Source organism: Vicugna pacos, chromosome 27 (genome assembly GCF_048564905.1).
Source record: "Vicugna pacos chromosome 27, VicPac4, whole genome shotgun sequence".
Taxonomy (NCBI): domain Eukaryota; kingdom Metazoa; phylum Chordata; class Mammalia; order Artiodactyla; family Camelidae; genus Vicugna; species Vicugna pacos.
This window is the reverse complement of record NC_133013.1, coordinates 4,419,156-4,436,973: the sequence shown is the minus strand read 5'-3', so window position 1 is coordinate 4,436,973 and position 17,818 is coordinate 4,419,156. Positions and strand designations below refer to the sequence as shown.

The following is a 17,818-nucleotide window of genomic DNA, read 5'->3' as shown; positions in this document are numbered from 1 at the left end:
TGGGAATGTAGTTTGGTACAGCCACTGCAGAAAACTATGGAGATTTCTCAAAAGACTAGGAATAAACTTATCATATGACCCAGGAATCTCACTCCTGAGCATATATCCAGAAGGAATCATACTCCAAAATGACACCTGCACCCTAATGTTCATAGCAGCAATATTTACAATAGGCAAGACATGAAAACAGCCTAAATGTCCATCAACAAATGACTGGATAAAGAAGAAGTGGTGTATTTATACAATGGAATACTATTCAGCCATAAAAACCAACAACATAACCCCATTTGGAGCAACATGTTTCCTCCTGGAGAATAGCATTCTAAATGAAGCAAGCCAGAAAGAGAAACAAAAATACGATATGAAATTGGTCATACGTGGAATCTAAAACAAACAAACAAACAAAACATAAATACAAAACAGTAACAGACTCATAGACATAGAATACAAACTTGGGGTTGCCAAGGGGGGTGGGGGATGGGAAGGGATCAACTGGGATTTCAAATTGTAGAATAGATAAACAAGATTATACTGTATAGCACAGGGAAATATGTACAAAATCTTATGGACGCTCAGAGAGAAAAAATGTGACAATGAATATATATATGTTCATGTATAACTGAAAAATTGTACTCTACACTGGAATTTGACACAACATTGCAAAATGATTATAAATTAATAAAAAATGTTTAAAAATGTAGAGATAAGCCAATTAGATTGCATCACTATGTTTCACTGAGTCAGAGATAATATTTTAGAATAAAATATATAAGAACTCTATTTGCATCTGTCTATGTGGTTATGTATATGTGCAATATGTAATGTACTTGTGACATTTTCTACCTCCCCAAATTATATCCAAATCAACTTACAATGTCCCTTATATAAGGTCTACTAAACTTGGCTTAGAGCTAAATGAATACTTCCATATGTTAAGTTCCTAAAACTCAGAAATATATAAACTTATCTAATTTGTTAATTTCAGATGATTTGAGATAATATTCGTTAAACAAAGCTAGTTTGAAAAATTGTTGGTAAAATAAAGACAAATATGTTTTCAGAAGTAAATATAATGCAGACAAATGTTTTTTTTCTTAGGTTTAACAGTTAAACAAACTTATAATATCTCTACTAAATGTTCAAGATTATAAACTAAAATCCAACCTAAGTATGAAATGCACAATAAACATGAATTACTTGATGTATGTCAAGCACAGTAGAACTCTTTTTTAAGTAAGGAGACAAGAACCATACATTTAACTTTTTAGGTTTTTAGCCTCTTTTTTTTTTAAATCTTTGCCTAATTTGTCAGCAAGAAAAAATTAAATGGATGATGGCTAGCTTTGTTTGTTTAATTCATTAACTACTCTTGGCCAATGCACACATACTTGTTAAGCATAAGTAGATTAAATAGATGTAGGTGAGATAAAATATATAAGTGAACTTCTCAACATCAATTTTGTTTTATACTACAGCTACATAAAATAATTTTACAAAATTTTTTGGTAACTTGAAACCTTATATCTATACTGTTAAGGTCAATGATGTATATTCATTAACATATAGGTTATTTCCAAGTGAGATAAGGTATGGAAACATTAATTGTGGAACAAAGCTTTGTCTACATTTGGCATCCTTTTAAAAATTATGTAGAGAAGCTAAATATATTTGGGTCCATTTTCCTTTTTCTTTTTCTAAAATCGACTTAATTTTTTTTTAGAGCAGCTTCAGGTTTACAGCAGAATTGAGCAGAAAATACAGAGTTTCAATATAGCCCTCTCACCCACACATATATACATCACTACCCTCAACATCTATCATCAGTATGACATATTTGGTACAATGGATGAACCAATATGGACACATTATTATCAACCAAAGTCCATAGTTTACATTAGGGTTCAATCTCGTTGCACATGCTATGGGTTTTGACAAATGCATAATGGCATGAAGCCACCATTATACTATCTTACAGAATAATTTAATTGCACTAAATATTCCTTGTGCTCCATCTATTCTTTCCTCCCTCCCTCAGTCTCCTCAAACCCATGGAACTCACGATGCTGTTATTATTTCTGTAGCTGTGCCTTTTCCAGAATGTCACTTGTTTGGAATCATACAGTATGTAGCCTTTTCAAACTGGCTTCTTTCATTTAGTAATAGGTCTTTTTATGTTTCTTCTATGTCTTTCATGGCTTGATAGACCTCTTTTAATTTTTTACTGCACAAATATTTTTAAATTTGCATATATGTACTGCACATTGTTTCTAAGAATGTTTACATCTTTAGATTTTTAAACTTAATTATTAAACAAAGGAATAATGCCAACCACAAAATAAGAATTAACTCAAAAAGATACATACACCCTGCTATTAAAAGCCACATTATTTATAATTGCCAAGACATGGAAGCATCCCAATTTTACATCAACAGTTGAATAGACAATGGAGATTCAATATGTGTGTGTGTATGTGTGTGTGTGTGTGTGTGTGTGTAATCAAATAAAATTCACCCATATAAAAGAAATATATTTTGTCATTTTCAGTCCTTTATTCACTTCTTTTTTACTTCAAACACCAGAAATTTTTAACTGGCAGAGATATCTCCATTACATCAACAAACAAACAAACAAACAAACAACACTGAGAAATAAACTTAAGCAAAGAGGTTACCTATACTCTGAAAACCTATATGACACAAAGAAATGGAAAGATTTCTTGTGCTCTTGGATTGGAAGGATCAACATTATCAAAATGGCCACACTACCCAAAGCAATCCACAGATCCAACCCAACCCCCATCAAAATACTCACGACATTCCTCACAGAACTAGAACAATTCCAAAATTTATAAGGAACCATAAAAGACAGCCAAAGCAATCTTTTGTAGGTCTCTTTCTCTTTCTTCTTTCTGTTCTCTTTTCTTATGGTTTGATGACTAGAGAAAGTCCTTGAACATTTGTTGTAAAGCTGGTTTGGTGGTGCTGAAATCTTTTAGCTTTTATTTATCTGTGAAACTTCTGATTTCTCTCTCAAATCTGATTGAGTGTCTTGATGGAAAGAGTATTCTTGGTTGTAAATTTCCCCCTTGCATCACTTTAAATACATTGTGCCACTCCCTTCTGGCCTGTGGCATTTCTGCTGAAAAGTAGCTGGTAACTTTGTGGGAGTTCCCTTGTACGTTATTCATTGCTTTTCTCTTGCTAATTTTAATATTTTCTCCTTAATCTTAATTGTTGTCAATTTGGTGACTATGTGCCTTGGTGTGTTCTTCTTTGGGTTGATTCTATGTGGTACTCTCTGTGCTTCCAGGACGTGGGTGACTATTTTCTTTCCCAAGTTGGGGAAGTTTTCAGTTATTATCTCTCAAAAACTTTTCTCTGAGTCTTTCTCTCTCCTCTCTTTCTGGGACCCCTATAATGAGAATATTACAGCACTTCATATTGTCACAGATTTCTCTTAATTCTATCCTCTCCTTTGTTTTTCTTTTTTCTTTTTTCTGTTCTGAAGTAGTGATTTTCACTTATCTGTCTTCTAGCTCACTGATCCACTCTTCTGCCTCATTTAGTCTATTCTTGGTACCTTCTAGTGGTTGTTCATTTCAGTGACTTTATTCTTCAACTCTTTTTGGATATTCTTTATATTTTTCATCTCTTTGCTCACAACTTCACTCTGTGCATCTATATTCCTCTTGCGTTCTCTGAATTTTGACCATCATTACTTTAAACACTATATCCAATAAATTACCTATCTCCTTATCACTTATTTCTTCTTCTGGCATTTTATTTAGTGCCTTGTCCTGGGAGATATTCCTTTGCAGCTTCATATTTTCTGTCTTTCTATGTGTTTGTGGATTCCTTCCACAGGCTTTAGGATGACTGCTTTCTTAATTCTAGTATTAGCTCCTGGAAGATGAGGCTGGACTAGAGGCTTACACAGGATTCCTGGCAGGAGGAGCCAGTGCCTACCCACTTCTGGGTGAAGCTTTGTCCTGGAACTCTGGTGGGTAGCATTGTTTCTAGAGGCCTTTGTGGCTCAGGAAGTCTGCTGATGGATGTGGCTGTGTCTACACACTGTATGTTGTTTTGCCTGAGGCTTCCTTACAGGCTGTTGGTTGGGCCTGGATCTTGGTGCTAATAATCCGATCAAGGTGTCAGCCTCCAGGAAAGCTCATGTAGATGAACACTCCTGAAATGTCAGCCACCAGCTTTTATGTCACCTGAGTGAGCCACTGCCATCCCCCACATCCCCAGGAGACCCTCCAAATCCAGCAGGCACGTCTTGCCCCGGCTCCTATGAATCAATGCCTCTGCCATTGGATCTGTTGCACATTAGTTTCCATGTATGCTTCTCAAGTGAATGGAGTCTCTGTTTCCCCTATTCCCATGGGTCCTCAGAGCCAAGACCCCCTGGCATTAAAAATCAGATGTACTGGGGTCTCCTCTTTCCAATTCCAGGACCTGAGCTAAGGAGCCTGATATGGGGCTTAGAGCTATCAACCCTGTGGGAGGGCCTCTGTGACTTAACAAATCTTCAGCTTGTGTGTCTCCCATCCTGGTCATATGTGGCCCAATTATATCACTAGCACACCCCTCCTATCATCCCACTGTGGTTCCCTCTTCATGTTTGCCATTGCAGAATATATTTTTTTTGCTAGGTTCCAGTCTTTTTTCAATGGTTGTTTAGTATTTAGTTCTGGTTTCATTTTAGTTATGAGAAGATGTGAGCTCATGGACCTATTGCTCTGCCATCTTGATGGGAACTCTGCCATTTGGGTCCGTTTCCAAATGTAAGAATTTATACTATGAAAAAGGCACCTGCATCTAGAAATTTATGAAGTAATTTATTAATATATTTCCTACCAAATGATATGTATCAGTTAACAATTGCTTACTTCCTAGTTTTTGCTTTAAAAGAAAGGTGACTAATGGTTAAATTTTTAAATCAATATTTATAAATTATAGTACCAGGACTAATATGGTAAAAAAAATTAGTTCTGTTAGCAGGAAAAGTAAGACATTATTTTTTTTAAATTGAAGTATAGTTGATTTACAGTATTGTGTTAGTTTTCGGTGTACAGAAAAGTGATTCAGATATGGATTTTTTTTTTTGGTTATAGAATATATATGGGAAAGGAATCTTGGAAAAGGCATCTTTTGTGGTCAGTGCTAAAACTGGAAGAATTATTTACAAGGTTTTTAAAGCTCTGTCTTTGAATTAATAGTACCAATAAGCAAAACTAGAATTTGGTTCATATTCTCTGCTAAAACAACAAAGATTACTTAGCTTCATAGTGTACACTTGATAAGAAATTGTAAAAAAAAATATTCTTTATGTTTAAGTGTTTGCCTGGGAATCTAATATTTATATCTGAAAATGTTTTCCTGTGTTTTAGATTGTCTTTATAGATCCTTGATTACATAAAGAAAACTGAGTTCTTGATATTAACAGAGCTAGATATTTTGCAACTATATAACTTGACATATATTCTTTTAAAATATTTTGTCATTTGGGTTAAGTGAACATATTGTTTTACAGTGACTGATTATTCTATTTAGTGAAGTGTTTAACCTTTTGACATTTTGGCAGCTTCTCAAAAACAGATTTTTAAATAGAGTCTTTTTGACCTTCAGTTAACATTGAGATTTTCCAGATGGTCTCTGGAATATCTCAAAGTATTTGTATCTTATCTTGTAAAAGATAGATGTCAAATTAATTTGGTTTATTTTGTATGTTAAATTATCTTGAATGCATTGTCAAATCAGAAGTAATAAATTTGTCAACACCTTGGTTTTTAGATTACCATATTAAAATATTTCACGCCACAGGAATAACTAATATCCATCATCAAAGAAACTATGTCAGAATTTAAACTATGAACATTTTATTTGAAACTGTGTTCCTTTTTTAAAATTTTGTTTTCTGCGCTGATGGAAACTTCCCCAAATCTATCTGTAACATATACCAATTTGGTAAAATATCCATTTGTGACCAAAGATGTGACAATTGTGGTTTTTCACTCTACTTCATCCCTCTATAATTTGAATGCTTATATGTATGGCACTATAATAATTTGCATAGTTCAAGAAAATGTCTTCTAATTACAACAGGACACAATTGGAAACATTGGTTACATTACAATGGCTTTGACTAGAATTTTATATTTGAGAGTGTTGAGCATCCAATCAGATATGGCCTGAGAGTTTTAAGGGACTAAGATGGGCTTTAAGGAGCCAATACATAAAAGTCCCCCTTTCAACTGTTCTATTTGGCCTGGGCAGAGAACAAATGTATTGAAGGTTGAAAGTAGATTGTTGGGAGATTAACATACTGATGCAACTGTTGTACTAAATGTGGTTTTATTGATATAGGGAATTTGCACATTCTCTGATACCCAGAAGTGAGCTGTTGACCTCGCAAATGCCTCCCTCACCTTAGTTCCTACTAGAGGCAGATTCCTTACAGGTGTGAGGCCAGTAATGCACCTTAACACTCCTATGTCAGGCATGTATCAACTCTCCAGCCTGAGTCAAAGTTTACTTTGCAAGGATGTTGATCGCCCCTCCCTCCCACAAAATGTCACACTTGTCCATTAAGATGATGCATTAAATATGAGGTTAAGGCACTGGGACCTAGCAAGAAGGACCAGCAACTATTCTAGACTTAATGGTAAGGCATTTGCACGTCAGAGGTGGAGATTAAATTCCAATAAATGTCCAGGAGCTTCTGCTTCAGTGCCATCTCTAGGGAGCCAAAAGTGTGGGACATGTCCAGATACTCTTTAAGGTAAAGGGCAAGTTGTTGTATCTGTGTCCATTCTTAAAACTAAGAGGCACAGCCCCCAGGGGGCATTTTGATGTTGAAGACAACATATTCATCATTTGGGTGTGTTAATCTACCCCACATATCAAGTGACAGGAAGTTACTAGTTTTGAGGGTGTGTGGTGGGGGGAGTAGGAAAGGCTCTGTAAATGGTCCAGGTTGTTGTGCAAGCCATTCTACCACTTGGACCACATAACCCAGCAGACCCAATGGCTCTTGAATTTCCACTGCTTCACAGGGATGTTATTTGAAGCCTATAGCAGCCCACAGATAAATCACAGTACTGGAGTTAAGGATTTTAGAGCAAAGTTTAGCTATCAACGACCAATTAATACTCTCTTTTTGAGAAACAACTCTCACTCTGTGGCTTTAACCACAAGCCACGAAAACATTATTTGACTGGAGGTCCTGAGTGTTACCTAACCCAAAAAGACTTAAATTTGGGAAGGCACAGCTGCACTCCTACATCAAATGGGAGTGGTATGTATATGATTGGGTCCAGACAGGCCAGGAAGTTACATGTAACTCACAAGAAAAAGTGGCCTCTCTCATACATACCTGTATCACATAATGTGGAGTTCCCATTGGCCCCTTGACACAGGAAGAAAAGATGCAAGCCTGTTTGCTGATGATTTTGAACCATATGAGGGAGTCACCTGAAAGTGGAGAGCTGTAGTGCATACATGCCCAGGATTGGTATTAGTGGGTCATATGGTAAGTCTATTCCGAGTATTTTGAGGAATCTCCATACTGTTTTCCACAGTGGCTGCACCAAACTACATTCCCACCAGCAGTGTACAAGAGTTCCCTTTTCTCCACAGCCTCTCCAGCATTTGTCATTTGTGGACTTTTGAATGGTGGCCATTCTGACTGATGTGAGGTGATACCTCATCATAGTTTTCATTTGCATTTCTCTGATAATTAGTGATATTGAGCATTTTTTTCATGTGCCTATTGATCATATGTATGTCTTCCTTGGAGAATTTCTTGTTTAGGTCTTCTGCCCATTTTTGGATTGGGTTTTTTTTTTATTTTTTCATATGAGCCGCATATACATTTTGGAGATCAAGCCATTGTCTGCTTCATTATCAAAGATTTTATCCCATTCCATAGATTGTCATTTCATTTTATTTACGGTTTCCTTTGCAGTGCAGAAGCTTGTAAGTTTCATTAGGTCCCATTTGTTTATTCTTGCTTTTATTTCTGTTGCTTGGATAAACTGCCCTAGGAGAACATTTTTGAGATGTATGTGAGATAATATTTTGCCTATAATTTCTTCTAGAAGGTTTATTGTATCTTGTCTTATGTTTAAGTCTTTAATCCATTTTGAATTTATTATTGTGTATGGTGTAAGGGAGTGTTCTAGCTTCATTGATAGATGTGCTGCTGTCGAGTTTTCCCAACACCATTTGCTGAAGAGACTGTCTTTATTCCATTGAATATTCTTGTCTCCTTTTTTGAGGACTAGTTGACCAAAAGTTTGTGGTTTCATTTCTGGGCTCTCTATTCTGTTCCTTTGGGCCATATGTCTGTTTTTGTACCCATACCATGCTATCTTGAATATCATAGTTATATAGTATTTTCTGAAGTCTGGGAGACTTATTCCTCTAGACTTTTTCTTTTTCTTCAGTAATGCTTTGGCAATTGTATGCCTTTAATGGTTGCATATAAATTTTATTATGATTTGTTCTAGTTCTGGGAAATATGTTCTTGGTAATTTGGTAGGGATTGCATTCAATCTGTAGATTGTCTTGGGCAGTATCACCATTTTAACAATATTGATTCTTCCAATCAAGGAGCATGGGATATCTTTCCATGTGTTTTAAGTATTCTTTAATTTCCTTAATCAGTGTTTTATAGTTTTCCATGTATAAGTTTTTCACCTACTTGGTTAGATTTATTACTAGGTATTTTATTACTTTGAGTGCTATTTTAAAGGGGACTGTTTCTTTACTTTCTTTTTCTGTTGATTGATCATTAGTGTAAAGAAATGCAACTGGACTTTGAATATTAATCCTGTAACCTGCTACCTTGCTGAATTCTTCGATCAGCTCTAGAAGTTTTTGTGTGGATCTTTTGGGGTTTTCTGTATATAGTATCATGTCATCAGCATATAGTAACTCTTTTACCTCTTCTCCAATTTGGATCCCTTTTATTTCTCTCTCTTACCTAATTGCTGTGGCTAGGTCTTCCAAGACTATGTTGAATAGGAGTGGTGATACTGGGCATCCTTGTCTTGTCCCAGATTTTAATGGGAAGCTCTTGAGTTTTTCACCATTGAGTTCTATGCTGGCTGTAGGTTTGTCATATATAGCTTTTATGATGTTGAGATACATTCCCTCTATATCCACTTTGGTGAGAATTTTTATCATAAATGAGTGTCGAATGTTATCAACTGCTTTATCTGCATCTATTGAGATGATTATGTGGTTTTTGTCCTTGCTCTTGTTGACGTGATGTATTACATTGTCTGATTTGCATATGTTGAACCACCTTTGTGTCCCTGGGATGAACCCCACTTGATCATGTATAATCTTTTTTATGTGCTGTTGGATTCTATTTGCTAATACTTTGGTGAGGATTTTTGCATCTATGTTCATCAGTGAATTTGGTCTGTAATTCTCTTTTTTGGTGATGTCTTTGCCTCGTTTTGGTTTCAGGGTGATGGTGGATTCATAGAATGAGCTTGGGAGTATTCCCTCCTTTTCAATCTTCTGGAAGAGTTTGAGGGGGGCTGCTATGTGTTCTTCTTTGTATGTTTGGTAGAAATCCCTGGTGAAGCAGTCTGGTCCTGGACTATTATTTGTAGGGAGGTTTTCTATTGCTAATTCTATTTCATTTCTATTGATTGACATGTTCAAGTGGTCAGTTTCTTCTTGGTTCAGTCTTGGTGGACTCTATGTTTCCAGAAATTTGTCCAACTCCTCTAGTTTATTCATTTTGGTTCCATATAGTATTTCATTATATTCTCATATGATATTCTGTATATCTATTTTATTTGTTGTAATTTCTCCATTTTCGTTTCTTATTTTGCTTATTTGTGCTGTCTCTTTTTTCTTCTTTGTGAGTTTGTTGAGAGGTTTGTCGATTTTATTTACTTTTTCAAAAAACCAGCTTTTGGTTTGATTGATATTTTCTATGGTTTTATAAATCTCTATTTTGTTTACTTCCTCCCTGATCTTTATAATTTCCTTCCTTCTGCTGCATTTTGGGTTTTTCTGCTCTTCTTTTTCTAATTCTTTTAGCTGATGGTTTAGCTTCTTCTTTTGAAATTGTTCTTGTTTACCGAGGAAGGCCTGTATCACTATAAACTTCCCCCTTAGCATTGTCTATGTTGTGTATCACAAATTTTGTGTGTGTGTTTTCATTTTCATTTGCCTCAAGTTATTTTTCAGTTTCAACTTTGATTTCATCATTGACCCATTGGTTTTTTAATCACATGTTGTTTATTCTCCATGCTTTCCTTTTTCCTCCTGTTTCTTTGTAGTTAATTTCTAGTTTTGTGACATTGTAGTCAGTAAAGATGCTTGAGATAATTTGTATCTTCTTAAAATTGCTGAGGCTTCCTTTGTGTCCAAGTACATGATCAATCCTAGAAAACGTTCCATGTGCACTTGAAAAAATGTATATCCTATTTTGGGTGTGTGTGTGTAATACTCTGAAAATATCCACCAAATCTGATTTTTCTATTTTATTATTTAATTTCTGTTTCCTTATTTATTTTCTTCCTCAAAGATATCTCTTGTGATGTGAATGTCGTGTTAAAATCTCTGACAATGATTGTATTCCCATCAATATCCCCCTTTATCTCTGTTAGTAATTGTTTTATGTACTTATGTGCTCCTATATTGGGTGCATGTATATTAACATGTGTTATATTCTCATATTTCATTACTCCTGTAAGCATTATAAAATGTCCTTCTATATCTTTCTTTGTGGCCTTTGTTTTAAAGTATTTTTTTTGTCTGAAATCATTAATACTACATTTGTTGTTTTGGCTTTTCCATTTGCATGATATAACTTTTCCCATCCTTTCACTCTCAATCAATATGTGTGCTTCTCCCTAAAGTGGGTCTCTTGTATGCAGCATATTGAAGGTTGTTGCTTTATTATCCATTCTGCAATTCTATGTCTTTTGATTGGAGCATTTAGTCCATTATCATTTGCAGTAATTAATAATAGATGTTTGTTTATTGTCATTTTGAATTTGTTTTGCAGTTGATTTGCTATTTCCTCTTTGTTCCTTTCTTCTTTCTTTTGTGGCTTGGTAATTTTCCTTTGTATTGTATTGGATTTTATTTAGTTTTTTTGGCTCACTTCTAAGTTTTTGATTTGTAGTTATCTTTTTTTGTAAGTCTATTAACGCATTACTGTAATTATTTGTATTAAACAGATAGTAATATAAGCTCCAACCCATCCTACCATGGACAAAAATTTTTAAAAGAAAGAAAAAAATACTGTATATTTTCTTACTTCCATCTCCTGCTCTTAATGATTTAGATGTCTTCTTTTACAATTTCTTGTTTACTCTATATGTAATTCATGGTAATTTATCACCTTTCCAGATATGAGTTTCTCATTTCTGTAAAATCCTGCTTCTTTTATATTTAGAGTAGACCTTTCAATATTTCCTTTAGCGTTGGTTTAGTGTTGTTAAAGTCTCTTAGTTTTGCTTGTCTATGAAATTCTTTAATTCTCCTTGTATTCTAAAGTAGAGTGTTGCTAGATAAAGTATCCTAGGCTGCATCTTTTTTTCATTCAGGACTTTGAATATATCTTGCCAATCCCTTCTGGCCTGTAGTGTTTGTGTAGAGAAATAAGCTCAGAGCTCTATGGGGTTCTCTTGTAACTCACTCCTTGTTTTTCTCTTGCTGTTTTTAGGATCATTTCTTTATCCTTGACTCTGGTCATCTTGATTATGTTATGTCTTGTTGTAGATCTGAGTTCTTCCTGTTTGGGACCCTCTGAGCTTCATGTACTTGGATATCTAATTCCTTCTTTAAGTTTGGGAAGTTTTCAGTCATGATTTCTTCCAATACCTTTTCAATCCCCTTTGATCTTTCTTTCCCTTCTGAGACCCCTATTATGCACAGTTTGGCATGCTTTATCTTATCCCATAGGTCCCTTATGTTGTTTTTATTTGTTTTTATTTGTTTATCTCTCAGCTGATTGGGTGGTTTCTATTGTCCTGTCTTCTAGGTCACTTATTCGTTTCTCTGCATTATGTAGTCTGCTTTGCACAGCCTTTAGATCAGTTCTTATCTCAGCCAATGAGTTTACCAATTCTACTTGGCTCTCCTTTATAGCTTCAATTTAACTTGTGACATATTTTATATCTCTAAACACTATCTCTTTTAGTTCAGTACTTTGATCACTCCTGTTTTGAAATCTTCATCTAGTAGGCTGTCAATGTCTATTTCATTGATTGTTATTTTAGGGGATTTCTCTTGCTGTTTTAATTTGGAATAGTTTCTTTGCTACTTCATCTAGCTCATATCTCTCTGGCACTGTGGCTTATGTCATGTCATTTATCTATTTTAGTCCTTAAGGAGTTTATTTATTTATCTATGTCCTATGCTGGAATAAAACTTTTAAAAAAGAGAGAGATAATTTTAAATATAGGCAGAAAAAAAGGTTTGAGAACAGTGTATAATTAATAATAGAAGAGCAAGTTGAATCAGAATAGCAATCATGTTGAGACATCTTTTAAACACTTTAAGAAAAGGAGAAAAGAACAAAAACAATATTTGAATCCTGTTTATTATCAATAACAGGAAATCAAAACCATGAGAAATGAGAATGATATCATGTGGATTTTTAAAAATAATGATACTAAAAATATTTTTAAAGGAAAAGGATTTAAATTTGATACATATACAATTGTTGAAAAAGTAAAAATTCAAAAGGTAATAGAAAATTGAATAGTTAAAAAACATTAAATAAAAAGAGAGAATTTTAAGTGAAGGTAGGAAAAATGGTTTGAAAACAATGTATAATCAGTAGTAGAATAGCAAGTTGAAGCAGAATAGCAAAAGGGTTGAGACTTCTTTTAAAAACCTTAAGAAAGTATAAAAGAGAAAGAAAATGAAACCTGTGTATAAGCAATGACAGGAGATCCAAATGCAGAGAAATAAAAATGAAATGAGGTGTATGTGAAAACATAATAAATGTATTTTAACAAAAAAATTTAACAGGGATTAAAACTGGAATTATATAAAATTGTTTAAAAAGTAAAAATTAAAAAGGTAATAGAAAATAGAACAGATTTAAAAAGGGGGTTGATGTGTTCTCATAGAAACTGTGAACTCTTAATGATTTTATTGAGAATTCTTTCTGTCTTCTGTGTTTTGCAAACTCAGCTTGCTGCTTCCAGAGGCCTTCTGTTGGCGTCCCTCATCTTTGCTGCTCCCAGTGCCTGTCTGCAAGCAGTTCACGTCCCCTTCCAACAATACAGTCAGATGCTGAGCTCTTACACAGTGGGCGATCACGTCACTCCCCCTCCCCATGCCATGGTCAGATGCTGTGCTCACGCAAAGTAGGTGGGCAGGACGCACCCCCTCCTAGCACTATAGTCAGGTGCTGCACTTACATTGTGGACGGGTGGGTCACATCCCCGCCCGATGATGTAGTCAGATGCTGTGCTTTGGTGAGATAGGCTCGTGGATGGTGTCACCTCCCAGCACCGTGGTTGGGTGCTTTGCTCCTGTCAGGAAGACCAGTGGCTGCCTGTCCTCTCCTATGCTGGTCACTCCCATGCTCTGTGTAGCTGCCCGCTCCACCTTGGGTCTGCTCTCCATAGGCAACCTCAGGAAAGATGATGCAACAGTTCTGCCCCTGCTCCATGACAAAACTCAGCTCATTGTTTTTCTTGGTGGCACGAGTTCTCTGAGGTACCAGGACAGAGGGATGCTATTTGCCTCAGGCTATAAACAAGTTTCCTTCTGGTCTTTGAGGCTGCTAAGCCCTTAGGTATGGATTTAGGTTTCAACCTCTCCACTGTCTGGGTGCTAAGCACTAGAGAATATGGCGGCTGTGGCTCATCCCTGCCTCTCTTCTCCCCAAAACGTACGTACAGTGTTTTCAGAGATGGGTTATGGCACCCTTCCCCTCAGGGCACATCAGCAATGTTATTTTATGGAGGGTCCAGTTTGTTTTGCCATGCATACCCACTCATTCATGGCACCCAGTACCCTGCAGTTCCCCAGTGGTGTCTCAGTGCAGCTGTCCCAGTCCTTTACCTGGCTTAGGCTGCCTGTCCCATCCCCCATCTGCAGCTTTGCCTCTAGGGCTGGAGGTTGCAGAGACTTTCTATACCCGGTTAACTTAGTTCTGTCAGTCAAGGGCTGCTCTGTACAGAACCAAACCTCAGAGGCCCCTCTCCTTCCCACTGACCTCTCCAGTGGAGATGGGAGGTTCAGCAAATGAATGCTATTCCTCCTTCACCACTCCCTCCCTGCAGGACTGGTCCTGCACTGTTTTGCTTTTTCTTCTTTCTTTTTTCTGTTTTTCCTACCAGATTCTTCGTATCTTTGTCTTTTGAAGATGGTGATGTTCTGTCAGCATTCAGCAGGTACTCTGGTTGGCTGCTTGGGTCTGTGGATGTGAGTTTTTGGTGTATTGGTGGAAGAGGGTGTGCTATGAGTCTCCTTCTACTCCGCCATCTTGGCCTTTGCCCTCTCCCACCTAGACTTTGTAGTTCCAGGTGAAGGAATGTTTCTGCCAGTAGAAAGAACAATAATTCTCCAGAGTGGAAGTTAAGACTGACACCCGGCCACTTTGGGATCCTCATGACTCTGTGTCAACAGGCAAAGAGGGGAGTTACTGCACTGTATGGGGTGACTGATTCTGAAAACTGTCACAGGAGAGCCATACCTGGAGAGTATTTAATGTGGTAAAAACATATTTATTCAGAACTATAGTAACAATGAAAAATAGACCTCAATATACAACTGGGATCAATGAAGAATAGAGAATTGAGAAGAGGAAATCCTGCTGGTGGCGGTGGAATATGTGAAACCTAATTAGATATTGAGGGTGATCAGACCTGGAGGATGAAGGCCTCATGCAAAGCACTCTCAGCAGAATTCTTGTTGAGGATTTTACAAGGAGGAACCCATATGGGCCTAGGAGAAGTTTCAAGGATCTGATTAAAGTTTGGTCCACCAACTAACCCTTGTCAGACCCTTCTTTGTAATCTTTGTTTTTTTAAGACAGGAAATACTTTATTCAAATCCATCAGAGAAGTGGATAATTTGGGTCTGTAATAAAGCATAGTGTTTTTAAGTATAAGTCAGTAATTGTATATTGAAATATGCACTGCTATATACAAATTAACTGATCAGACTGCAAATATTCAATGTTTAAACAGAATATGCTTCTCTGCAAAAGTAGCACCTTTGTGACATTGTAACTTTACTATTCCTCCCCTTCTTCCTCTCCCTCTCCTTCAACAGAATCTATATCAGCCTCCTCATAATCCTTCTCAAGGGCAGCCAAGTCCTCATGGGCCTCAGAAAACACTTCTTCCTCCGTGACCTCACCCACGTACACTAAACAAAGGTATGCTTGTTTCACATCAGGCCAGACATGTGGTCCAGGTGAGGCCAGGCCTCAGCAATGGCTGTGGTGTTGCTCAGCATGAAAACAGATTGCTGTACTTTGGTCAGGTCTCCAAGTACCCCAGTGGGAGGCTGATAATTAATACCAACTTTGAATCCAGTGGGGCACCAGTCCACAAACTGGATAGTATGCTTGGTCTTGATTTTGGCAATGACAGTATTGACATCTTTGGGAATCACGTCACCATGGTATGACAGGGAGCAAGACATGTATTTACCGTGGTGAGGAGTTCACCATCTGGTTGGCTGGCTCAAAGCAAACATTGGTGATCTGTGATAAAGAAAGCTGTTAATAGTAGGTTTTCTCAGCAGAGATGACAGGGGTATATGTGGCCAGAGGGATGTGGATGTGAGGATAGAGACCCAGTTTGTTCTGGAATTCTTTAAGAACAACATTCAAGGCTCCATCAAACCTCAGGAAAGCAGTGATGTGGGATACAACTTGACCTATCAACCTATGCAGGTTAGTGTAGGTTGGGTGCTCAATATCGAGGTTTCTACAACAGATGTCATAGATTGCCTCATTGTCTACCATGAAGGCACAGAGTGCTCGAGGGTGGTTTGGGTTTTGAGGATGGAGTTGTAGTTCTCAACTACAGCTGTGGAAACCTGGAGTCTGGGTACATGGAGAACTCCAGCTTGGACTTCTTGCCATATTTGACATAGAGATTTTCCATCATCACGGAAGTGAATCCAGAACCAGTCCCCCCATCAAAGCTGTAGAAAACCAAGAAGCCCTGAAGATCTGTGCACTGGTCAGCTAGTTTCTGAATTTGGTCCAAGACGAGATCAATGATCTCCTTGCCAATGGTGTAGTGACCAGTGGCATAGATATTGGCAGCATCTTCTTTGCCTGTGATTAGCTGCTCAGGGTGGAAGAGCAGGTGTCAGGTCCCAGTGCAATGACTGTGGATTCCAGGTCTGCTAACACTGCACTGGGCACATACTTTCCAGCTCATGTTTCAATGAAGAAGATATTGAAGGAGTCATCTCCTCCCACAATGGTCTTGTCACTTGGCATCTGGACATTGGGCTGGATGTTGTGTTCCAGAGAGTAGATCTCCCAGCAGGCCTTGCTGATCTGGACACCAGCCTGGCCAATGTGGATGGAGATGCACTCAGGCATAGTTATATTTTAGCGGCTGCTGAACAGATGGTGGAGAGGATGAAGAGAGGTTGCTTCTTACAGCATGACACTTAGGCAATCATTGTAAGAGAACCTGCCTGTAGTCTCCCTTTTTAACTGAAGTATAGTCAATTTACAATGCTGTTAATTTCTGGTGTACAGCATAGTGATTCAGATATATGTGTTTTTTTATTATATTTATTAACAGTCATTGCATATAGTACCCTGTGCTATAGAGTAGAAATATGTTGTTTATCTATTTTATATATAGTAGTTAGTATCTACAATTCCCAAAATCCCAATTTATACCTCCCCACTTTCTTTCCTCCCAGGTAACCATAAGTTTGTTTTCTATATCTGTGAGTCAGTCTCTGTTTTGTAAATAAGTTCACTTGTATCCTTTTTGTTTTTCTTTTTGATTCCACATATAAATGATATCACATGATACTTTTCCTTCTGTTTCTGGCTTACTTTACTTAAAATGACAATCTCTAAGTCTGTCCATGTTCCTATAAATTGTATTATTTCATTCTATTTTATGGCTGAAGAGTGTTCCATTGTATATATACACCATGATTTCTTTATCCAGTCATCTGTTGATGGACATTTAGGTTGCTTCCATTTCTTGGCTATTGAAAAATGTGCTGCTATGAACATTGGGGTTCATGTATCTTTTCCAGTTAGAGTTCCCACCAGATATATTTGTCAGGCCCCTTCTAGTTCAAGAAAAGAAGAGACAGTTGTTTTTCTTTCCTTTTAATAATATAAACTCAATCCTTGTTCAGACACACTTTGTTCATTAAGGACAAATTGAACCATCTGTTAAGACTTGTTAGTACCAGCACCCTCCAGTATTTAATGAAGAGTAGTTTCTATGAATATCAGAGAGAAAAATAAGAGAAATAGTAAAACAAAAATTGGAAACCAGAAGGCAGCCAGTCAAGAAGATGTTGGGCTCAAAACCTCTTTAGATAGTGGAGAGAGGACAGCAGTGGCAATCCAATGGATGTCCCAGATTTCAGTTTGACTGTCTGTGGTGATGGCCTCAGGTATTCAGGTGAACTTGCTGAGTGGCCCACACAGCAGTAGACACAGAAGTTGTCTATTCATGGTCTGCTGTGAATTCTTTGAAGTTTATGATACTTTTTTTAACTTCAACTTGCCAGACTATGGGAAAAGGGCAGTTTTCCTTCACAATGATTTAAAGTCATAAGGGAGAAAGGCTAATTTGGAGAGTTTAGTCAGATTTTGCAG

The 17,818-nt window shown here is 36.9% G+C and overlaps 1 pseudogene; it reads right to left on the bottom strand.

Annotated features, from left to right (window-relative positions):
* Positions 1 to 15,235: 15,235 nt before the first annotated feature.
* Positions 15,236 to 16,564, bottom strand: LOC102529521 (tubulin alpha-1A chain-like; annotated as a pseudogene).
* Between the last annotated feature and the right edge of the window lie 1,254 nt (positions 16,565 to 17,818).